The sequence below is a fragment of the Lepidochelys kempii genome, chromosome 5, assembly GCF_965140265.1.
Source record: "Lepidochelys kempii isolate rLepKem1 chromosome 5, rLepKem1.hap2, whole genome shotgun sequence".
NCBI classification, from domain to species: domain Eukaryota; kingdom Metazoa; phylum Chordata; order Testudines; family Cheloniidae; genus Lepidochelys; species Lepidochelys kempii.
Genome location: NC_133260.1, coordinates 132479980 through 132486114, shown reverse-complemented (window position 1 = coordinate 132486114; position 6135 = coordinate 132479980).

Below are 6135 nucleotides of genomic sequence, written 5' to 3'. Positions count from 1 at the left end.
ATACAGTCATACCTCTTACTTCAAATGCCCTTCCTGAACAGCCTCATGACAAAAAAACATTTTTTGATACATTTCTTTTCCATCTTAAGGATGCATTTGATGCAAACTGTTTATTGTACATGTAGTCCTCCTGGCATAGGCTGAAATGAATCCGGTCAGTAGTTTTAAAGTTAGGAACACATGAGTGCTCCCATCATGTGTATTTTGAATTGGGATAAATTTAGTAAACCGTGCAGTCTTATTACTGAAATTCTTGTCCATCCTCTTCCCTTCCCCTATGGTCTATGTATATTCCTCATTTGCTATCATCTCTGAATTTGGACAGCAATCTCTTTGGGGCAGGGTCTGTAACTTTAAGTGATCCCATTATGTGATCAAAACTGACACCCAATAATAATATTCATAATAAAACTGGACAGAAAAAATTCTACTGAACAAGTGCAAAACTTGCCTGTTTCCATGATTATAGCTTTCAAACTGCTTGGCTGATTTAATTCAATCTTTGCTTGAACCTTAGGTCTTAATGAGAGCTACAAGACAAGGTGGACATATCTGGCTTCATTCATGTTTTCGCTGTGGGCCAGACTGAGCTCGAGTTCTAAATCTTGAGTAAGGGTTGGCATATCATCATGCCGAGCTGCAAGAGGTCCAGAAAAGGAATAGCATAATAAGAGCACCCAGCTATTATCAAATGCTTTTCCATGAGCAGATCTCAAAGTGCTTCATTTTACAGATGGGGAAACTGATGTACAGAGGGAAAGTGACATGCCCAAGGACACCCAGAGGCAGAGCCAGAAACAGAAGCCATGTCTCCTGTGCCGCAGCCTAGTCCTCTGTCCGCTAGCCACATTCCTCCCAAGTGTCACTATGCTCTCCTCCTTGCAGCTTAATTCTCTCCCTCAACTAATGCTGCTGGCTCAGCTCTGCTAGCCAATGCTTGCGGGTGGAGCACGTTCTGTTCACAACCTACTCTTCTCTCTCTGTCTCACCTTGACCATCTGTTTCGTAAAGAAGTATTGCAGAGGCAGATGTTGCTGTTCCCTTTGTACTTGAACTGGGATGCAGGGAGCCCTAACATGGACAGTTGCTTTAAGGCAAGTCCCTCTCTGGCTCTGTATGAGCACAAAATGTCCACTCAAAACATGGGGGGCGAAAAAGGCTTTATTTCTGCTTGAATAACTCCAAAATGGCTGTGCCAACTTGTCCCAAACATCTTTAAAAACTCACCTTTGAGCTGAGTCCGAGTATAGAAAATGTCAGCCCAAGAGGTCTTTTTCAAGAAAGTCACAGACACCTGAAAGAAAGGTGTGTGGGGGGAGGAGGGACGGACACACACACACACACACACGGAGTTGAAATTCAGCCTGACTTGCAGCATGCACCACTCACCATCTGTTAGAATTTTACTGGAAAATAAAGGGTAAGCAGAATGTGCATGATTTCTGGCCCCAGCCGGAGAGCCCAAAGATAAGGGAATGTGGCTCATCTTTCTGGGGTGTTTCTTAATAAAGAAATGATAAATACATTTCCCCACACGCACCGCTCTGGCTCATCCTACTCCCTCTTTCCTTGGCAAGCAAGGATTCATATTGGCAAGCAGGACCCAGAGCACAGAGGCTCTGTTCCCGTTGCTAAAATTATGCGTTTAATAAATATAGGAAGCAGACAAAACGGAGTGGGAACCGGCTCAGTTCCCTAGCTCTGATCCTGCTGGCATGATGAAGAAACTTGAAGCTCGTTGTAACTGCTAGGATGAAATTCTATCACTTAGACAAAGACCCCTCCTGCCTCTCTCTTTCTCTTGCATATTTTCCTAACCTTGCACAAGTTTTCAAACAGTGGCATCTTTGACCTACTGCAGCAATAAGGTAGGAATCTATCATCTGACTTCAACTTCAGTGGATCAGCACCTGATCACCATACCAGCAAAACAACCAATGGGAGAGGCAATTTGGCCTCCACACCCACCACCCACCCCCTCCAGAAGGGAGCCCTATCAGCAATGTCTGTGTTATTGCATTGCATTTTGAAAGCAGTGTCTGGCTGGAGGATTAGATAACTCCGGCAGGCAGTATCTGCAGCATGATTATTAATTAGAGCACAGTTACCAACACCGCAGTGTAAGCTATTTTAAACCCAAAGCCTGCAGTTTACTGGTGCAGAGGAGAGTTTCTGTCTATTGTCCAATTCTGTTTGCTTGAATAAACAAGAGGATCCCGTTTAGCATTAAAAATAAGGCGGTGGAGGGTGTAGAGGAGGGCGAGGAAGAGTGAAGTGAAACTGTTGCAGGTATTTATTGGTGACAATCACAAAGGCAGGATGTGGGCTGCAATGGGAGACTAGAAAAGGAGAATCTCAGCACTGTAGCACAGGAGTAATTTGAAAAATATTTAATTTGAGTTTTACAGCAGCTATTTACTAAGGGTCAGATCACGCATGCAGGGAAATAAGGGGACAAAAGGAGCCACATTACTCCTTTGTCATTGTTCCCCATACTGCAGGTAGCAGCATGAGTATAAGGGGGAAAATAGATTCCTGGGCTGCTACTGCCCCTATTGACAGGTGGGCAGGGAGTGGCTCTGCTCCTCATTATCTGCCAGTCTCCCCAATTTAGCTAGAATTTAGGATAAGTAGTGTGTGCTAGGAAAAGGGCTGGTGCAGATTACTTTCCCCATGGATCAAGCAGAGAGCTAGAGGACCACACGGATGGAATGATAATGTAGTCCCTTCCTTTGCTCCTGGGGCAGGCCAACAATGTGTTGCTCCTTACTCAGGGCAGATCACAAGGTTACAGTCCCTCTTTCCTTGGCAAGCAGGACCCAGAGCCAGGAGACCCTGTTCTAAGAAATCAAATTTGTATGATGCTGTTGCAGTAAAACAAATTTGGTACAGAACTAGGGACTAGGCTGGTAAAAATCTTTTAGCCAAAAAATGGAATTTCATTAAAAAAAAATTTTCAGGAAAAAAGATCAATTTCAATAAAATATATGTTTTTGAACAAATTTCAAAATGAAAAATTTTGATTTTTTAAATTGAAACTTTTGTCTTCAAATAGTGGGGGGAAAATTCCACTTTCTCTTCATTTCTTTTTTTTTTAAACTACCCCCTCTTCCAGTGGACAAAAAGGAAAAAAAGCTGGAGAAAGTGAAGAAAAACACTTCTTCTATTCATTTACTTTTTCTCAGTAGAAAAAGTTGGGGGAAAGTTTTGTTAAAAAGTGAGAGAAAGTGTGTGTATGAATGGGCAGCAGGGGGATAACACATTATGACACTTTCAAAATATTTCCCCTGGAAAAGTGTGAAAATATTAAAAAGTGAGAGTGTTACTTTTTCTCAATTTTTTAAACTTCACCGTTAGTGTCCCTGCTAGATCAGAGTACAAGTGAAATATTTGAATCTGATTCTCCCCTCGGTTGCAGTGGTGTAAATTAGGACTACTGCTTTGGAGTTAATGTACTTACGCCAAAGTGAGGGGTGAATACAACCCTTTTGTCTTTGGGAACCTTGGCATTTCTGCTGGCTTGTTTTGATGTTAACCTTCTACATTGTCTTTTGGCGCAATTAACAGCATCATTTTGCAACTCCAGTGTCTGCTAAATTCCATTCCACTAAACTTTTTTTTTCTTGTTAGCAATAACATTATCTATATTTTGGAGAACTTTATTACCTTCCACCCATTTCTATCTTTGCCAGTACTATAAATCAGTTTGTGTTTTATTGATTTAACTATGCTTTCCCCCATAACATTATTTACTTTAAGAGGTTCCAAGATTCAAATCTGAATAATAGTTGGACTGAGTATATTTAGATCTACATATGAAGATTCTTCTCAATCTGATGACAATTATCTGCAGCTGAAAGGAAAACTTGGTAGTACTGGGAAACGTACACACTGAGAAGAGCACAACTGCAAACCATTAGAGTTAAGGGATTCATTCTTCCTTTATCACATCCCACATATCTCAGATTTTCTTGTAATTGGGTGACTCATTTGTTCAAGTTACAAGAAGCTGGTATTCTTCCCCCTTGAATTTCATAAGCAGGAGGGGATTTTGTATGGCATTGGAGGGGCTGCAGAAAAAGGGAGAAATTGATTCCAGTAACAATTTCTTGGTAACACACTTGATTGTACTCAAGTTTGAGGAGCGACATCCTACCCCGCGCAGCTGGTATTTACAAGATGTGCAAGCGAGTGAGTGCAAAAACCAGAGAGCCCCAGTACTAATTCTGTTCTGGAGATTGGTGCTTGTCTGTCCAACACTTGCTGATGGTCTATAAAGAGCTGGCTCATTATGCGGTACTGGCTCCGCCTCCTCATTTCTATTTGCTAAATCACATTAAAAGGCAGCTAAAATATATTAAACACCTTCCTTTACAACACAAGTAATTGCTGGAGTCCCAGATGTGAGAAGAGGTAGGTGTCCATCAGACAAGCTCTCTGTTTTAGATGTAGCTGGTAGCACCACCTGTCGGATGACTGCCTGATGTTTTCCATGAGAACAGCTTTTTTTAAGTTCCTTATCGTTTTGCCAAGCTTTACCATTTGGGCTGAAACGTTCTATGCCAGATATCTGCCTCAGGCTGACGTTTTTTGGCGGGGGAAAGCTGTATCTAAAACAGTTCAGCTCTTTGCAAGAATTAGATGAGGGACAAATATGTTGTTTTGCCCATATTACAAAAAATAATCATCTTACAATTGTTTTGCTGAGAAGCTCTAGCACCTCCTTGCTTTACAGCAGGGACTTGAAATTTGGCAGAGCGGTCACTCTGGTACCAGGGATGCGCCTTTGGCTGTTCCCGTTAAATGCCACTCAAATTTGGCCACCTTATGTAAGCCTTTGAAAAAATCTCAGTTTGCACATACTTGGTAAAGCCTATTTGGAGCTTAACAGCTAAATTCTCCAAAGATGCTGTCCACAGTGAGCATGCTGCAGCCGAGGACTGCAGGGACTGAGCAGGATTTTCCTTGCAATTGCTGTTGCAGGCTGCTCTAGTGCCCGGCACTGGAACTGAGAGCAGGGAGACAGTCTCTCCTATGTTCTCAGGGCTCCCCCTGAAGGCATCCAGGCAGCATTAAGGCCTTGGAGGAGAGCCCTCATTCATTGCAGAGGGGGCAAGGAATGGAGGCAAGAAAGGGACATCGGTGCTGGAACTAGGTAAGCACCCTCTGGCTTGAACGGTTTCCATTACATGCAGGGTTTACAATTTGGTTCAATGGCTCTCAGCACCCCCACTATAAAAATTGTTCCAGCACCCCTGGAAAGGGATGCAAAAGTATCACTAGGAAAAGGGAGCTTGACTGAAATGCTGAGGGGACAAGAGCTGGACCAAGAAGAGGGGGCAGAAGGAGTAGATTGAGACAATGTGCCGTTAGGGAAGACTGGTACTGGGCGCCAGGGATGGAGATGAGATTGGAATGAGGAGCCAGGGAAAGCTGGAGGAGACATGGACAGAAATTTGCCAGGCTTCAAGAAAGGGAGTCTGTGTTCATGAGAGAACATTCTCGTTTGGAACCCAAAATGGAATCCAAGGTTCCGGAGTCCCAGCAGTCCTCCTCTGTCAGCAAATATCTCTTGAAACCAACTGGCAAAGCATGTCACTTTCCCCTCTGGTGCCTGGCCCACACAGAGGGTGACAACCTACTTCTACAGTCACTCTTTTAGCTCAAGGGGTGGAGGTCTGTGCGGAGGATCTAAAGATTCCAATCCTGCTGGTGGGTCAAGTGGGTATCAAAATGGTCCCACATGATGGGACTTCTGTTTTCCCAGTTTGCTTTTTAAACCTAGGAAATTACACACAAACCCCCTATATTTAAGGTTGCAAACTCAAGCACTCAGAAGTTAGGAAATGCCAGCATTGGCCTTCACTCATACTCAGAGCAAGGTCCAGCCCGTGCATTGAATGAGTCCGGCATCTTGGGGGGGGGGGGAAAGAGTATGTGATTATGTAATTAAAGACTGCATCATAATGCATACACGCAAGGAGGTTGAACAACGGTTTCACAGGCAACCTCAATTTTAACATTTCCTAACTTATGAGTCCTTGACTTTGCAACCTTAATGTTCTTTTCATTCAGTTTTGCGTGTTTAAGGGCTTACCTACGCATGGAGTTATTCAGGCATAGCTATTTGAAAAG